This window comes from Sciurus vulgaris, assembly GCF_902686455.1.
Source record: "Sciurus vulgaris genome assembly, chromosome: 14".
Lineage (NCBI taxonomy): Eukaryota > Metazoa > Chordata > Mammalia > Rodentia > Sciuridae > Sciurus > Sciurus vulgaris.
In genome coordinates, this window is record NC_136475.1 from 95668471 (window position 1) to 95687072 (window position 18602).

General features: G+C 53.0%; 1 long non-coding RNA gene across 1 annotated transcript in view; it reads right to left on the reverse strand.

Annotated features, from left to right (window-relative positions):
- The window catches only part of LOC306644364, a 75135-nt gene extending 58341 nt beyond the window's left edge, over positions 1-16794 (reverse strand). The window contains exon 1 of the long non-coding RNA XR_013759358.1: positions 16496-16794. This is a non-coding gene — a long non-coding RNA (uncharacterized lncRNA). The remainder of the gene's footprint in view (positions 1-16495) is intronic.
- Between the last annotated feature and the right edge of the window lie 1808 nt (positions 16795-18602).

The window sequence follows — 18602 nt, forward strand, 5'->3', positions numbered from 1 at the left end:
GTCCCTTCCTTCCCCCTTGGTCAGTGTGTCCTGCTTGCTGCACACGGTCAGCCAGTCCTGACACGTTCTTATTAACTGAAGCACGGTGAGGTTAGGGTTCAGTCCTTGAGTTTCATGGCACTTGATTTTAACAAGCGTCGATGACTCATATGCACCCTCGTGGGATCGTACAGGCCAGGGCCTCTGCCCCCACAGTCCCCTGTGCTCCCCTGTTCAACTGTCCCACCCTACCCCCTGGCAATCACTGGCCTTTCCACATGTCCCCAGGCCCACCTTCTCCAGGACTCTGTGCTGTGCCTCCAGCGGGGGCTTGGCCTCCTCTGGGGCTTGCGTGGCCTGTTAGTGCTCGTGGCTTCCCTTTCCACCAGGGAGGCGGCGACTCTCCCCCTGAGCCAGTGCTGCTTCCTACACCCTAGAGTACGGAGCAGAGAGCTGCGGCCAGGAACCTGCACAAACCTCTGGCCCCGCCTCTCTAGATACTCAGCGCTGGGCTCTGTGCCGCCCTCACAGAGCCTCGGAAGGTCCCAGCAGCGGTGGGCGCTTCACAGATACAACTCCGAGGAGCTAAGGGGACTGGGGGAAGGTCGTGGCAGGGGAGAGTGGAGCGTGGGATGGCGCCAGATGGAGCGGACGTGCCACCTCTGCCCACTTCGTTACCCTGCATCCCCACTGCGTCACCTCTGGTGCTGACTCTGTCCCCTGGGGAAGGAGGCTCATGTCCCCAGCAGAAGCAGAGCCAAGCACAGTCTGGAAGCCACAGGGACCAGAGAGGAGACCGGGCGGCCCCAGCACTTCCCGCTGCCCGTGTTGGCAGCTGCTGAGTGAGGACTTCCCACTTCTCATCACACCCGAGGTGCCCACTGTGTGCCAGGAGGAGACCAAGGGTTTCTCACTTTGATCAGCTGATCTGCAACCTTCTATTGAGCATCTGCACAAACCCAGCAACTAGGAATGGATGCCCTCTGAATTTTCAGATGAGAAAATGAGAACTTTAAAGGCATGCAGATGAAGCCTCCGACGCGGGGGAGGAAGAGGAGCCTTATCCGGGAGACGCAGAGCCTCCTCCCCGGATTACCCGCTGGCCCACACCCCCAGTTGCTTCTACCTTGATGTCACCTGGGGTCACCAGTTCCAACCTGGAGGAAGAGGGCAGGTCCTGAGGGTCCAGCTCATCCAGGGCCTTAGGGCAGGTGCAGCACTTGCCTCCCCCCAGAAGCCCTGTGGCCACAGTTGTGTCCTTGCCAAGGACAGAGGCTGCCTGCTTGAGCTTTTCGTCCACTGCCCCTCCACTCGCTGGTTTAATAGGATTTCCTTTCTGCTTGTTTTGTGCCACATATTGTCCAGGCACTGGATGTTGTCCAGGCACTGGAGCGTTGGCCGTCTGTCACACAGAGGAACATGCCTGCTCACCTTCCAGAAAGGCGAGGGTGAGCAAAGCCATCCTGAAGTCGGGCAAAGGCGAGAGCTCTGGAGAGAAACCAGCGTGTGCAGGGGTGGCAGAAGTCAGGACTTCCAAGGAACGGGGCAGCAGGGCTTGCCGATGGAGTGACAGCCTGCAGAGACCCCGGGAGGCGAGGGAGGAAGAGTGATACCGCTGCTGGGGCTTTTCCCATGAAGGGGAGGACAGCAGCCGAGGCCGGGGCGGGGGCGCTTGGTGGAGTAGGAAGCCAAACTCAGCCGGAGGCGGCCCTTCTTAGAACGCAGGTGTGGCATCTCCAGCCAGCCAGTGCTCTGGGTGTGGGAGGCTGTCTTGCAGCTGTTTTCGTCCCAGCGGGTTCCCTGTGCCAGTCTCGGGGAGAATGAGGGAGCAGGAGACTCCTCTGGATGCCATGATGCCATTTGACCATCGCAGCTTGAGCACAGCTGTGAATGGGCACAAGCCCTCCCTGCAGGGTCTCGCCGCCCGGCTGAACAAGACCTGAGCATGAGCTCACAGCACCTGATGGGAAGCTAACCAGACAGCCTGGCAGCCGAGGAGGGCACGGTCGGGTGGGATGGAGTCGACTGGAGTCTCCTGCATGCCATCTTAACCTCCTTTGCCTATGGGCCTGCCGGAGGCCCTGCTGCCTAGACTTCAGGGGCCGTGCAGCCAGCTCTCACCAGAACTCAGCGTCCCTGAGAGGGGACGGCCTTCAGTTGGGGCGGTGGGGCAGTGCCCCTTGCCGTCCAGCTCCGCCCCCGTGAGCAGGCCCTTCGTGGAGAAGCGGAGACGGGTGCTGCAGTGAGACTGTCCCGGCGCACCAAGGGTGCTGGGGCCCACCCTGCCCTGCGGCCAGAGTGAGCGGAAGCCTGTCCATGAGCCAGGGGCTCTAGCACCCTGCCAGGGAAGGGGCGGCTGCCGCCCAGAGCGAGTGTCTCACCAAGAGCTGGAGCTGCTCGGGTGGAGCTCAGCATGCAGTGGTCATTGCCCAGCTGCACCCTGTCAGCAGGGGCAAGAGGAGGAAGAGGGGGACTGGTGCCCACCACACAGGGCCTCATTGGGGAAGTTACAGGGGCCAGCCCCGCGGGCTTCTGCAAACTTCTGAGCTGCCCGTTCATGAGTGGAAAACCGGAGACTCTCAATATGGTGACCTTCCTGTAGCCCTAGACCCACCTCCCACCTTGGCCCTGCAGCCTGTTTGCTGACAGCCCTAGGACCCAAGTAAGCCTGGGATGGGTTCATGTGCCCAGGTGACACAGGGGACAGTCCACAGCTCCTCCCAGGAGCGCTGGCCACCCCAGACAGAGGCACAGGGTGCATCCCGCATGTCGGAGAAGCCCACGCTGAGTGTGCAGTGTGTTTTCAGACTCCACGAGGGTGGGGTTCTCAGGAGAGGCCACCACAGTGGCCATCCAGGAGCCTGGTGTCTGTGGGGAGGCCTCCTCGAGGAGGTGTTTGCGCTGAGGAAGAGGAGTCTGGGTGTGCCAGCCAGATGTGATGCCGCCGTTCGCTCGTTTCAGATGATGCCATGAATCTTGCCAGGTCTGTGATGCGTTTGATGTTCTCATGATCATCTTCGGACAGACACCATTACACCTATGAAACCAGACATCAGTTCGGAATTGACGGAGGAAATGGGGGCAGATTCAGCTGCCCATCTCGAGCTCACTTCTGGGGAGAGGTGAGGCCAGGGGTAGCCGGTCCTCCTGGTTTCCAAGGGGCACAGCCCAGAGAGGCTGGAGAGAAGACTGGAGGGCAATGTTCAGACTCCTCTGCCTCCTTGGGTGGCTAGAATGAGAGAGGCAGACAGCAAGGAGATTTCAGGGGCGCCCCACGCCCCTGCGGAGGAACCAATTCCAAGCCACAGCCCCTGGACACGCACCGCCTCTCTAAGAGAGGCTTGCCTGGTGCCCGGCTGTCTGTTTGAAGATACTTTTGTGAGAGGCTGGCCTCTTCCTTTCCAGACCCACAGCACCCGACCATGATCATTTCAGAAATGAAGTAAGCACTTACTAACTGGCTGCAGATTCGGTGACTCCAGGGGTGATGGGAGACTCCACTGTTCTCAGGCAGGTCCAAGCCGATGCTGACTGAGCAGAAGCAGAAGGATGCTCGGGTTGCATGGCCACAGGACCATTCCACCTGCGGCCCACCCTGCACGTGCTCTGGCAGAGACACCTTGCTACAGGCATCAGCCCAGGAACGCACACCACTCTGAGAATCTGTGTGCATCACTTGGCAGGTGTGTGCACCTGGGCCAGTCGCTCCCTTGCACAGTGCCACTGTCCACACGTTAACAGTGATGAAAGCATCCCCAGATCGAAGGCCTCTGAGAATTCAGATGATGGCAAAGCAATCAGGCCCAACACTCCGCATCCCGAGTTCAAACTGTGCCTGTTACCTTTACTTCTCTCAGTACTCAGACCAAATCCTCAGAAATGCAATCACACCGACTTTGCAGAAGGGAAGCCGAGGCCCCAGGAAGCGGAGAGATTTGTGTGAGAGCTCAGAGCGTTGACCCACCACCTCCGGTGTGAACTGCAGCCCTTCACCACGCCAGTGTGTCTCTTGTAAAAATAAACAAGAAATAATACACAACCTGCCCACCTCCGCACATACACGCTTTTGTGATCCAAGAAAACGCCGCACATAAGGACAACCCGTGAGTGGGGGACCTATGGAAGCTACGATTTTAGGTTTTTCATTCTCGTAACTTTGTGGTGGCTAATTAAGCAAAGTGATTCATTACAAGACTAAGGCGGGGGCTTCATTCCCACCTGTAACTTTTCCGAGATTGTTTATCTGGGAAACCATGCGTGACCAAGAAAAGTCCCTCAGCAAGGGGCCGGAGCTGGGGCAGGAGTCCAGAGGTAGTGTTTCTCCCAAATCTCCGGCCGCCGGGTCCAATTACCTTGCAGCCTTCTACAGGGGGATGGGAGAACATGGGGTGAGCAGCAGGTTTCAGAGCGACAGGTCCCCATCCCCCGCCCACACTGTGGCAGGAGCCCCAGGAGACCCGCCCACCGCACCAGGGACAAAGGGGAGCCCAGCGGACATGGCTGAGTCTGCATTCAGTTTGCAATGTGAAGTGGAACTTTCACCTTTTCCAGCAAATTCTGTATGTTCCAAAGATTTAACTTTCTCCTTACCCCCTCCTGGCCGAGGAGGAAGAAGAATCGTGGGGTTTATTTTAGTGCCGAGTGTGAGCAAGAAACCCCTTCAGGACCTAGCAATCGGTTTTTGTTTTGTGACCAGTTACTGACACAAAAGGGGGACCCACCCCCATCCCAAGTATTCAATTAACCCCGTGTGACTGCAGAGGAGGAGGCTGGTCTAGGCCCCATTCACAAGGTTCCGAGGGGGGCTTTTTTAAAGGATTCTTCTTAACAAAGGTTGCCAAACTAAGTAGCTTTTTTTTTGTTGCTTGGCTCTCCTCTATTGTTACCGCCAAAGAGACCCTTTCCACTTAATTGGGGCTTTAGAATTCCACCTCTATTGTATTTGTATGTAGGAAACACTCTGCCTGAGCCTGAGGTTTGTGTGCAAGCACGTCTGCATTTAGCATGCCAAGGTTGCTGGGCTATGTCCACAGACATGTTCTGCAGACGGGAGTCTCATCATAAAACCCGAGCCACCGTGACAGGGTGATTGGGTGGAACCCCTGTTGTGTCAGGCGCTGTGATCGAGGCTCTGTGGGTTTGGTTTCCAAGCCACAGTAAGCTCTCTGTTACAAGCCAGAACTCTGAAGTTTGGGGAGAGACAAGCCTCACCACACACTAGCCAGGCTGGGACCAAGGGCTCCACCTCCCAAGAACTGGCAGGGCCTTGGGTGGCTGTCCTCAGAGCTCCCAGCTGCCGCGGAACCCCAGGCCGAGCAGAAGAGATGTGAGCATGTGTGCCCTTCGTACGCATGGTTTAAGACGCAAAGGCCTCGGGGAGCAGGTAGGAAGCAGACATGGGGCCTGGCCTCAGACCACAGGCAGCAGCCTGGACAGCCTGAGAAAACCGAGACACGCTTCTCGACGATTTTGGTCCACAGTGACTTACTCACTTGTTTTTTTTTCTCAGAGCCAACCTGAGGAAGGAGTCCTCCGTCCAGAGGGAGTGGCTTGTCTTCTATTGACGGGAACAAGCAGAAGTCACCTCCTCACAGCCCTCAAGCCACATCGCTTCCCCAGACATTGCACGCAGCCTGGCAAGCCAGCAGATTCGGCACTGATTCTGAATTTCCAGTTCCTGGAGACGAGGATGGTAACCTTTGGGCCCTTCCCTGTGCCCATGGCTATCAACAGAGCTGGGTGGCCAGGTGCCGGACCCGTGTGGCTGGTTGGCTTTTCACCTCTGTGTCCAAAGGACAAGTTCTCTCTGCTCAGGTCCAGAGTTGCAGGAGCCCACGCCTTAGCCAGTCACAGGAATGTGTACACGCAATCCACAGGCCAAGCGTGGCAGAGCCTTACCTGGCAAGCACTGCATGCATCCAGAGGCATGGGAACATCCACGTAGCAAATCTTAGGCACGCACAAAACACACCCAGCTGTGGGGACAAAAGACGCTGCCTGTGACATCCTGTTTGCCCTGATGGTGGAGAGAGAAGGGATGTTTTATGCTTAAAATATAATACAACAATGTGAGTAATATGTAGTTATCACTCTCCTTGCCTATGTAGAGAGTGGCTTTCACCATGTTTAAACAAAACCAATAAAGGAAGTTGCCTGTTCTAAAAGTTTGTCCAACTATTCAGAAGATTTCATTAAAAAGCATACATGGTATATTTGTACGAAGGAAATCAGGCCCTGGTCAAGCAGGATAGACTAAGAATCCCTCTCCCTTCCTGGGCACCCTGCAGATACCAGACTAATGTCTTAGACATAGAGGGACTTAATCAATATCAGCAGACTGATCAGCCATTCGAACAGTTCAATCGAATCTGGACATTCTGCATCACCGCATGGACTGGAATGTCCATGCTGCAGCCAGAAGACTCCCATAGCTGGGTTCGCCAAACCTTTGAGCCATTGCGCCTCTTATAAAATGGCCAGAAGCCACAGAATAAAGACAAAATTCTTAACAAGAAGACACAAAATAAGAGAATAAGCAGGAAACATGTCTTTGCATTGGTTGAAGTAGAAGTTAAAGTTGTCTGTTACTCATGCTATGTCCTTGTGGGGGCCAAACAGGTGACCTGCAGATAGGGTTGTCACTAGTGGGAGGGGCGTGTTGGGGGGTAACCTGAGTGCATGTGTGTGTGTGAAGAGATCACTCAGCCCCATTAGGAAGCACAGGTGACGCAGGGTGATACACCCTGAGCTCATGCCACGTCCCCAGCCTTCCCAGGCCGTCCTCAATCTGCATGTGCACCTGCAGCTGGCTTTGCTCCTCAAGTCCCTAGTTCCCTCCAGGTCGAAAAACAGACACAGAGGAATAATGCTGTTATAAAGAAATGCACCAATCTCAGAAAGAACAGGATCCGAGAAGTGATGAGGAAATAAAGACAAACCACTCTTCTTTCTTTTTTTTTTTTTTTTTTTGGTTGCAGTGCTGGGCAATGAACCCAGGGCCTTGTGCTTGCGAGGCAAGCGCTCTACCACCTGAGCTATATCCCCAACCCACAAACCACTTTAAATTGCCAGAAACTAGCACACATGCTCCAAAAAAAGACAACCAAGGACACATAAAGCCACAGAAAACCTTGCTGCAGAACCTGAAAATACTCTTCGTCACAGTTTATGTTGTTTGCTTTTCTCAAGAAGAAAGACAATTATACAATAAATGTTAAAGGATCTCTGTACAAAATCAGCAAAGTATCATGGCATTAGATGCTTCAAAAACAGACGTTTGGCTTCATGGGCCACCAGCATTCCCACACTGATGTGCTATTTCCTGGTGGTCTCAAGTCCCAAGCTATTCTGCTTTTAGTCATTAAGTCGCATTTGCAATAAAACTACAAAAATTGGGTAGGACCCAGGACAGCATGGAAGCCAGCCTGCCGCACCTCAGGGCCCCGATCAGACCCTAGACACACTGTCTCTGGACCTGTGACTGCACTGTCCCAAAGCAAATGGGCTGGCCTCCACCTCCCTCCCTGGCACATTCCTGCCACAATCCCAGCAAACTCCCGCTGCCTTCCAGGTCCATGTGTGAGCACAGGAGGGATCAGGATGAAGGCCCTGTCTCTAAGCTGACGGGCACCTCGCAAGTGCAGCACACCCACAGGCCAGAGCGGAGTGCTCTCTCCCAGCTTCCTGGTCATGCCACAGAAGTGGGCCGCTGACTGGCAGCTCTTATTTAAATTCCAGTTTGCGCTGATGAGCTCATTTCCTCTCCTCTGTACCTGGCCATGTGCTGCCTTCCTCACTTTTTCTGTTGCCACGTTTTGTCAGGTACCAGTATCCAGTGGGAAGTCAAGAAGGAGACAGGGAGGAGAGCCGGGAACGGGCTCCAGGGAGGGGCAGAGAAGCAGAGCACATTCAGCAATGCCATGCTGATCCCTACGCTCCAGCTGTGGGAAGACCATACCACCAGCCCCAGGCCTGGCTCAGCCTGCATCCTGGTTGTGCACCTGCCAAGGAAGGTTCAAGAGAGGCTGGGTGGAATCTTGATGGAGCCAAAAAGAGACCCAAGAAAGGTTCTCCAGAGCAGCGTTGCTCAGGCAAGGCCCAGAGTCCAGCTGTGAGTGTGGGTCATTCTGGTGCAGGAGGATATAAGAAAGGCAAGAACACAAGAAGGGGACGTGGGAGGAGCTGGCAGCAGGAACACTTGACCAGAGTTCAGTTCAGCCTCACAGTTGACAGCCCCCTCCCAAAGGGAAGGAATGCACCACCCACCTTCCCTGGAACCCCAATGGTGCGGCATGTCCCAGGGCCTCGGGGGTTTCCCCTTGCCAAGTCCTCGGGTCCTTTCTGGAAGTGGAGCTGGATCTTAGGACAGATGAGGAAACCAGGGTCCAGAGATGTCTTCTGACTTTCCCAAGGCCCAGAGCTTACGGATTGCAGAACCAGAAGCTGACACCAGGTCATCTGACCCCCAAAGCCACACCTTCAAAGGGACCTCAAAACTTGGTGATATCATACACCATTTGTTATTTATTTTCAGATGTCATAGGGAAGCAGATAATGCTTACGGCAAAATGCAGTAGCCACCCACATGCCAGAGGCTGCTTGCAGGACTCTCTGGAACACTGGGCACACCTCCCTGCAAAGGCAGGACGATCAACATGTCAGGTTTGGCCAGCCCTATGGTTGCCGTCCAGCTATGCAATGCTGGGTGCCTCTGCATCCTGGAAGCAGCCATGGAGAGCTCCTGGGTCCACAGGTGGTGGGGGGTGTGCTCCTGTGCAACCTTTTTGGCAGCTCATCCCCTGTGGGCAGCGGCCAGCAGGACTGGCTCCGGGGTCTGCTCTACTATTTGTGTGTCTGTCCACACTGGAGCATGAGCCAGGAAAAACTCTGGGTCCCCCTTGGATAAGACGAGCTAGATGTCTGAAAAGGTCCTGTGCAGGCTCCGGGCCTCCACAAAGGTCAGGCACCTCGACTGCACAATTCCAGAGCTGTGCAGACCACGGGGTTAACAGTAGGTCAGGAGCGCTCTACAGAAGGGAGGGGTGGCCATAGGCAGCTCAGAGAAGCTTGCTTGTCATTGTGCAGGTGGATGTGACCCCTGGGTGAGGACCAGGAAGCCCCGTAGAGGCATGAGCAGGGGTGAGCCCACGTGGAGGGACAGGCACCCGAAAAAAACCAGGTGGAGGGAACGCAACCACCTCTGTGTGAATTTTGAGTCTGGAAAGACAAGGGAGGGCCAGGCCAGGGGCTCCAGTGCCTTGCGATTGGAACTGTGGGCCGATGGCAGTACCAGCGTCCCCGGGAGCTGCTGTGGCCCATCATCTCTGCATTCCTCTAAGAGCCTATCCTGGGGAAGTTCGCATGGGTCCATTCTACCTCCATGATGAAGGTCACTGCAGGGTGCCCCCCTTCACCTTTGCTTCCACAACTCTGAGCTCCAAAGCCAGGTTGCTGACCAGCCCTTAGAAGTCACATCCTGTGGCTGCCAGGGCTGGGCCCCGCTTCGACACAGGGGCCATTTTTACTGCTGAAGGCCCTCCCTGGATTTGTCTTCTCCACCGATATAGTCATAACATGGTCTCTTCTGGAAGCTATTCCGTGGCCTGGGATCCTGCCAGAGACCCCACAGTCTGTGTGTTCTGTGGCCAGGTGCACAGTGCCAGGCTGATTGAAGGGATCTGGCCTTGGCCGCTGAGGACTGTGCCAACGAGACGGCTTGAAATCCTCACCCTCATTCTCCTGGGAGAAGAGGGCTCTGTCCTATGGTACCCTGTAGGTCCTAGGTGGGAATGCATCAGAACCATCTGGGGACAGAGTCTCAGAACTTCGGTCTTTGAGGAAGGGGCCAGCATCACGTCACACAGGTGGCTCCAGTGCATTGCGCTCTCGAGGCCCCTCAGGTACTCCGCACCTTCCCTGCCAGGGAGTCGCCAGTTCCAGGCTCGCTAACGTCCCTCTCTGCTTCTGCCTGGTCTGCCTCATCCAGGAGAGAAGCCTGCAGGGCTCGGCGCTTCTTCACCTTCAGTGTCCATGCTCACCACAGGGCCTGGAAATGGCGTTTTCTGCAGCTCCCACCTCAGAAGGCTGGCACAGGTTCATGGACCCCACAGGCTTCCCAACAGAAGCCCTGGCTCCAGGTGTTGTAAGGCAGGAGTCTCCTGGGCCCCAGGGCAGGGAGCTGCCCTAAGCGAAGACCCCGTGTGTCCTCAGCATCCCTGTGTAACTGTTCCCGACTGTCCACCTTGGGCCACCTAATCATGTGTCCTTTCCCTGCTGGGGCTGTCAGCTCTTGGTTCTGCACCAGGTGCCTCCCTGGGCAACACTGGGTCAAGACATATCATTCCTGCTTTAAATAAGAACAGACAAAATCAGTAAAAAATGAGTCACATTTTTGTGACCCAGTCATGTGAAAAAGTATTCTTTTTGTAAATTATATAAAATAACAAATGCTTAATTTCTAATTATGGACTAATATAACATGATTATATATTTTAATAGTAAATGAAAATAACCTGTTTAATATGGACATTTGATAACAAAAATTGTTAAAAGAAAAGTACATGGGCACAAAATAATGACCAGATGAAAATCATTAAAAAAATGATTGTGTACAACCATGAAAATGAAATTATGTACCCCATTTGTGTACAATGAATCAAAATACAGTCTGTAAAAAATTAAAAGTTAAATAAAAATTTAAAAAAAATGGAAGCTACTGCCACAAACATTTCAGTGTTTAGAACGTGTCATTTTTAAAATGAAATTTTAAAGCAAGAAAAACAGTAATTGCCAAATCGTTTGGTAATTTTTGACTTCATTTCATGACAAATATTCCAGACATAGAAAAACTTGTCTTCATTTTTTTTTCATTTTTCCTTTCTTCCTTCCTTCCTCCCTCCCTCCCTCCCTCCCTCCCTCTCTCCCTCCCTCCCTCCCTCCCTCCCTCTCTCTCTCTCTCTCTCTCTCTCTCTCTCTCTCTCTCTCTCTCTTTCTTTCTTTCTTTCTTTCTTTCTTTCTTTCTTTCTTTCTTTCCCAGGGATTGAACCCAGGGGAGCTTTACCACTGAGCCACATTCTCAGCATTTTTTATTTTTTATTTTGGAACAGGGTCTCACTAAGTTGCTTGTTGCTGACACTGGCTTTGAACTTGTGACCCTCCTGCCTCAGCCTCCTGAGCTTCTGGGATTATAGATGTGATAGATGTGAACCACTGTGCCCAGCACTGTTTTGTTTTAATCTTGGCCAAATTCTTGTGAGTGCATCCAAAACATCTTGAAGTTAGGGTAAAGCTAGCACCTCTGAATGTGAACTCAGCTTATTTGCTAACTATAATTTTTTTTTTTTTTTTTTGCTTATCCTGATTTTGGTCTTGCTACTAAAATCAACTTTGCGGATTCTAATTTTAATCAGTTTTTTATTTTATGAGGGAGAATTCCCCAACTTGCACATTATGTCTTTGAATTATTTCATTTAAAATATTCACCAAGAACTGTGCCTGTCGTGGGAGCCACCCTGGGAAATGCCAGGAGTGGAGCGTGGCCTCTGCGCCGCCACGTGTGGCAGATGTGGTGTGTGCGGGCGTGTGTTTTTCACACGGCATTTGCTCTCACACCTCCAGTGATGTCATTGTCCAGCATGAGGGATCAAGAGCAGCTCTGTTCAGGAGGGACTTCCTTACGCCTGAGGTGTGAACACAGCAACTTCCCAAGGAAAGCGGAGGCCAACACAAAGGCTGGAGGAACCAGAGACCAAGAAGCAGGAGAACTGACTTAGGGCTGGAGAGCAGAGGACTGGGCAGGGGTCTCTGTTTCTAGCACGGGCTCTCCCAGCGGCCCAGCCCTGGGCTCCCGGCTGGGGAGTCACCAAGGGAAGGTGGCCAAGTGTTTTCCTGGGGGCCACGAGTTTAGAAGCGACTTCATGCAGGCGCCCGCCAGTGCAGAGCTCTTGGTATGAAACATGAGCCCTCTCCCTCCCATGCAGCAGTTGGCTGCAGGTTTCAGGTCACTCACTGCCAGCGAGGCGGCCAGGGAAGCGGCTCTACAGAAGGCGCAGGACCTAGCAGGACAGAGGTGCAGGAATTCTGTAATGGGCGCACCCAGCCTGCTCTGCAGAAGGAAGGACGGCAGGCCTTAGCTTCTCCGCCCGCTGGCCTACTTCCCAGGGTGGTGGCTCCTGTCAGTTGACCAAAGGCCGGAGGAGCACAGGAGGAACTCTGAGCCGGTGGCCCCAGGCCCACTCTCAGAAGCGGGGACCCGACTCCTTGGTAAATGACAAGTCTCCCTCCCTGTCTCCTGCTGTGTAGATGAAGGCTAAGCCACACCCAGGGAACTTCCACACTACCAGACCCTCGGAAAGGGTGGGGTAGGACTGTCTGAATCAAATCTCTCCGGTTTGCCCACATCGTCTTCTGATCAGCAAAAAACGGGAGGAGCAGAGCAGGTGGCCTCAAGTGTGCTGAACAGCCTTCTGCATTCTCCTCCCTCCCTGCCAACGCCGCCACTCACCCTGCCTGTGGTCAGCCCCCTCTGTCTGGGGACTCCTCTCTGAAATGCTGCTCCCCGTCCCGGTCTGAGTCACTGTGGCTACTGCCTGGGTCCCCACACTACCCTCCTGGCCAGCCCCCGGCGGCAACTTCTGCCCCCATGACCCACTATCCTGGAGAAGCCAGGCCACCCTCCCCACAGGAGTCAGAGCTGGCCTGCCCAGCTGTAGTGCCAGCCTTTCCCAGCCAACTTCGTTAGGACACGTTAGCTGTCCAGGTGAATGGGCATCACTGGGACACTTCTGCAGACCAGGCCGCCGTGCTTTAACAGCACGCCCCCTCTCTATCTGCCTCCTGGAGACCCTTTCCTTCCCTAATCGTGCCTCCTCCCCATTCAGGTTTTTTGCTTGTTTATTTGTGATTTATTATAATTCTCACATGCAATAAACTCCCCCAGAGCACTTTTAACAGAACACAACAGCCTTATCTGCCCTGCTTCCCTGGCCTCAGCCTGGACGGCACCCTCTGGCTTTCACCTGGCCTGGGTCACACTGTCCCGCCTCCGGCTTCTGCACCAAGCCCTGCATGGGGACCTCACGGCCATCGCACAACTGTCTTGGCTTCCGCTGTTCTCACTCCCTCCACCTCTTCTCATCCGCCGTCCAGCCTAACACTCAGCTCCTAAGTCGCCTTTCCTGACCTTGGTGCAAAGCCAGTGCTCTCTGGTCCCCACCTGGCATTCTTCATTTTCCCTGGTGCCTTGTCCAACCCTGTCCAGCAGGTGAGGCCCCGGGAGCACACTGTGCGCTCGGATTTCCTCACTGTGTGTCCTCAGGAAAGGAGGGCAGAAGCAGAACCTGCGGCTGCCGCCTCACCCACGGTGCTAAGAGAATACTTCACACCTTTACACCATGTGTTCGAGTCGGGCACCCCCGTCCCCAGAACCTTGCCCTGGGTGGCTACAGCAGCCTCGAGGCGGGGAAGTGGTTCACCACATCAAGGCAGCTGCCTCTTCTCCACCAGGACTCGAAGGCACCAGAGAGAAAGCGAAATTGGATGTCTCTTGCATCTCTAGTGGACGTGGGAAGACGGGAGTTCAGGTAAGTAGGTGTGCCTAGAATCAGGGCCCGAGACCTTGTCGTGCTCTGCTGCCCATCTTGGGGATTGTGTGCTTCTCTAGAGCTCAGATTCCTCGCCTGCAAAAGGAACAATTGGGTTCTAGGGAAATGGCCAAAAGAATTTAGGTACACTTAGATAAATGCTGGAGAAGGCCATTAAAAATATCGTAAGAAAAACTTGAAAAAGGATTATGGCAAAAATAAGGACTTCCACATATAAGTACATTACAAATTACACAGAAAGCTTTGAAATCATTGGAGAGGGCTATCAGATGATACCTGTACCTGGGGACTGGGGCAGCATTGCTCTTATCTTTATTCCCACAGGTACGGTCAGAAGATGCAGGGTTCTCACCGCGCCCCCAGCTGCCCGAGGTGATAAGGCTAAAGTGCAAGATGGTACCCCTGCAGTTTTCAGGTTCCCTCTCGCCGGCCAGGCAGTGCTGGAAAACTCAGGGACGCACTGGTTTGGGATCTATCTTCCTGCTTCTTGGTGGGGCTGGGTAGCCTGCCTCTCTCAACACTGCATTCACATGTAGGCTGGCCTGGGGGCCAAGGGAGGCCGCACAGAGGGCTCTAAGGAAAGAGAGCCTCTCCTATCATGGGTCACCAGTGGGAGGTGCCAGAGGTCACACCTTTGCCACCCACAGGGAGTGTTTTCCTGTGAGGACTTCGGCATCAAAAAGCAGAGCTGGGACAGAAAGAAAAGCAGATATACGCAGACAAGCACTGTCTGGGCTGACCTGCTTGAACTGCCTGCCCCCAGCTGGAGCGATCTGCCTGGATCTTGACCCACCTGCTTTCCTCCATGCCTAAGCCAGTTCCAGCACACTTGTTACAACCCTTGTGCAGATTCTAGTGTCTGTGCAGAGCGCGTCGTCATGCCCTGGTGGCATAGTGGATCGGCAGACTCCCAGAGATGGACATTCGTGCCTCACTTTTTTTACAAGGGGCCTTGAATTCTGTCTCTGGGTCAAGATCAGAACTTTAAAAATCCTTTGTCTGAATGATTCTAGTGAGGGTGTTAACATACTGTCATCCAAGAGCTAAAGAATACTAGAAAAAACAGCTTAAAGGAGCAACCCATTTCTATCAAGTGCTAGATTTTCACCATCTGCCTAGAGTTCACTCTCAGCTTCGATGAAGCTTGGCTTTGAGCCTCCAGTCACCCAGGTGAATGTAGACCAAGTCTTGTACCTTCAAGATGCATACATCTCTTCCCCAGAACCTTGGCTGCATTCCAGTCCCTCTTGCCTCTGAGCTGCAGCCTCTCTGACATGCCAATCCTGACATCTGGGCCCTGGACTACTTCTTGGGTTCCCTGGTTCCACTGTCCACAGAGTTCTAGTCCTTGGAGAAGCACACATCTCTTGGAAGTCTCCTAACCTTCCCAGGATTTGGATGTTCCACTTCCCTGCAATTGTTCTCCTTCCTATGTGCCAGGTATTGAGCTAGACTCTTGGTGTACCAGGATGGCAAAGCTCTCAGCTCTGCCCCAAGAGGCACCAGCTCATGGGGATGTAGGAAAGGGTAGTGCAATGTTACACAACAGAAACAACAACACTGGGTGCTTTCAGGAAGAAAAGACACCTGCACTGGCTGGAGGAATCAGCAACTAAGCTTAGCCTTAAACAGTGAACACAGGTCGTGCAGGTAGCCATTTGTACAGCCTGAACAGAGACATGGAGATGAGCAATACCAGCAATGAGCAGGAAAACAGCAACTGTGTGCCGTTAAGGCCAGAAGCAGTGTCTCTGGAATAAATCCAGAAGAGAATATAGGAGCTGAGCTGGGAGATCATGCCCCACAAGGTCAGCCCCATGTCATGGGAGGAATCTTGGGCATGATCCTAAAGGATTGGAGGCAGTGGAAGATTTGATGGCTAGAAGTGCAGTCCCCTATGTCTCTGCATCCCGTTAGGGTTGGAAGGACCTGCGGGGTGTCCAGGAGAGCTGCCTGCTGCTGAACCCTGCTCTGCCCCAGCTTCCCAGCGCCAGAGCCGCCATCTGCACCAGACATCTTGGAGGCTGACCTCGGTTTAGCTCAAAGGCATCATACCCATCTTGTGGCAGGGCTTCCCTGTGCCCTCACCATCCCCCAGACCTGTCGCTGGGACAGAGACATAACCCCCTACTAAGGCCAGGGCACCAGGACCTGCAGAGAGCTGCCATTAGCTGGGAGTGCTCACATCTAGACCGAAGCCACCATCGCAGCCCATACCCAGCTCTGCCACTGCAGAGGCTCTGGAAGGCTCCTAGCTTGGCTGGGACCAAGACCCAGCTCTCTGGCACTTTCAAGTTTTTACCCATATTTCATTGTCACTTTTTCTATCTTAAAGGACTGTGAGAGGATGGGCACCTCCAGGCTCTGTGCCAAAAGCAGCAAACAAAGGTAAATGGGACTCAATTCTAACCCAGGAGCTCAAACCTGTCGCAGCAAATACATAACCGTCTTTTTCAGTGAAGAACCCAGACACTACGACACTGTGTGATTCTGCAACACCAGCGGCTCCCTAGTGACCCTAGGATGGACTCTGCCTTAGAACTTGCACTGCAGCATCCCAGGGACGTTCCATCGCCCCCATCCCAACCCTGATCTGAAGGCTCCGAGAGAAATCACCCCTGGGACATGCTAATCAGACTGGGCTGCAGCTGACACAGCGGTGAGCCTGGGCTAGACTTCGGCATTGGTTTGGTCCCTTCTGAGACCATCTCCCTGATTTTAGAGGGGACTTTACTACCCAAGTTCATGATCAATCTGGCTCTATCTTCTTAACAAGGAATTAGGGAAACGTGAGAGACACTCAGTAATCAGTCTGTCTGATGGCAGCGTTCAGCCTCAGCAGGCTGACTTCTCCTCGTACCCACAGCAGGCAAGGACCAGAAAAGCAGCCTCCAAATCCCCAAGCTTCCCCTCACCTGAGCAGGGTCCCTTTGTCACGGCACCAGCAGACAGTCAGGAGGCTCCTGTGCTTCCAGCGTGGCTTGTCTGGAAGCAGTGGAGTAGCGTGCAGCTTCCTCCAGCGAGGCAGCCTTCAAAGCGTCGGCCAGACTGCAGAATGAAATCTGGAAGTGGGGATCCTCCCAGGGCTGCCAGGCGCTTGGCACTGCCTGGCGTGGCCAGCTGCGTCCGAGCTCCATTCAGACTGCTGACCTGGCACAGGCGCTGTGTGATATAACTCGCTCACACGGGAAGCTTTAACTGTCTCTTCCCCACACCCGCAGCCCAAGACGCATCCTCCTGCGACGCCACGATTCCCACACCCCAGCTACTCTCTGCCAGGGCTCTCGCCTTCAGGGGTTCACAGCCCAGCCCCTGCAGAGCATGCCGGCCAAGAATTCATCGTTTCTCCTAGAGGGATTATTTATCCCAAGGTTTCTGCTTACATCTCTCTTGCATTAGTTAAGCCAATTAAAATCAATATTAAGCATGAAGATATTTACAAAGATCCTAGTGCTTTTCCATAAATACCTATCAATTGAAGTCATTTTATTCTTATGAAAAACCCAGCCACCATTCCCTTATTCTTGTGCAGCATGCTGTTCTCATTTAATTCATACGGCTTCAAAGTTGCATATGGAAAGGATGTGATTGAGGGGACGTGGCTATTTTTTAAAAATGTAGCCACATCAGAGATTAATAATGCACATCAGAATCGGGAGTGCATGGTGGGAGGGATGCGTGGTGCGTGGGAAGGGCAGCAGCTGACTTCGCCATGGGCTTGTGCTGCTCACTTGGTCCTGGGACTCCAGAGTCCTTGGCTGGCAAGCAGGCAGGCTACTGATGCCACCGTCCCTGCTGGCATGGCGATGGCGATCCTCGTATTTTATTTTCTCAGGCCCGGACACATCTACCTTGCGCGTAGCTTGTAGAGACAATGTAAGTTTCACGAGGACCACTGCAGACCCGCGAGATGTGAATCTGCCCTAGACCCTTATCGGCTCTGGCACACTGTAGCTGTGGGCCTCAGCCTTCTCACGTAGGAGATGGGAGACATTGCCCATCATGTGGACTGACAGTCCCAGAAAGAAATAGATGCATTGATATGCACAAAACCACCTGGAACCGAGCTGGATCATGTCTGTGCACCCTGGATAGTGACTGTCACTGTTGCTCTTCTCCGTGGTTCTAAGTGCAGCACTGTTATCTTACTGACTTACTATCTTATCAATACTGGATATGCAGATATCTTGTAATCAATTGACCTTCCATATCCAAGGGTTTCAACTGTGGATTGAAAGTACTCAGAAAAAAACAATTGTGCCTGTTCTGAAGAGGTACAGACTCTTTTTCCTGACATTATTCCCTGAATGATACAGTATAACAAACTATTTACATAGCATTTGCATCAGGCATGATAAGGTATTTGCATTAGATATGACTGTTTACATAGCGTCATATCAGGTATGATAAGTAATCTGGAACGATTTAAAACACATACATGCAGGTTCTATGCAAATACTGTGCCATTTCATCCAAGGGACTTGAGCATCCATAGGTTTTGGTATTGTGGGGTCCTAGAACCAACCTTAAATAGATTCTGAGGGACAAGTGTATGTGTAAGAGTCACGGTAGTAAAGAAGTAGGATTCTGCTGATGTTTGCAAAGATGAGGTCACGTCTCTGTGTTTGGAAGGCAGAGTTATGTCTCAGCAAAATTCCGGAGGCAAGTCCTGAGCAGCACTCTTTAAATGCCGTTTCTTTATCATCATATACTCCAGGGCACTCTATAAAGTGTTTCCCCTTTCCTGATCATTGAAAATACTCTCTATTTTAAAACAAGATAACACCTATGCATAAAAATCATGAAATTTTCCAAAAGTTGTCCATCTGTCAGTGTAAATTCAGGATAGGAACCCAGAAAGTCACACCCAAAGTCTTGATCACACTAATGACCTGAGTGAGGGAGAACTGAACAGATAGCAGGAGAGAAGAGGTTTGCCACAGGCACAGGAATTGGTCCTTCTCAGTCCCTCCTTCAGGTGTCACAGTGACCTACAAATTCTTACTGGAACACGGATCTATG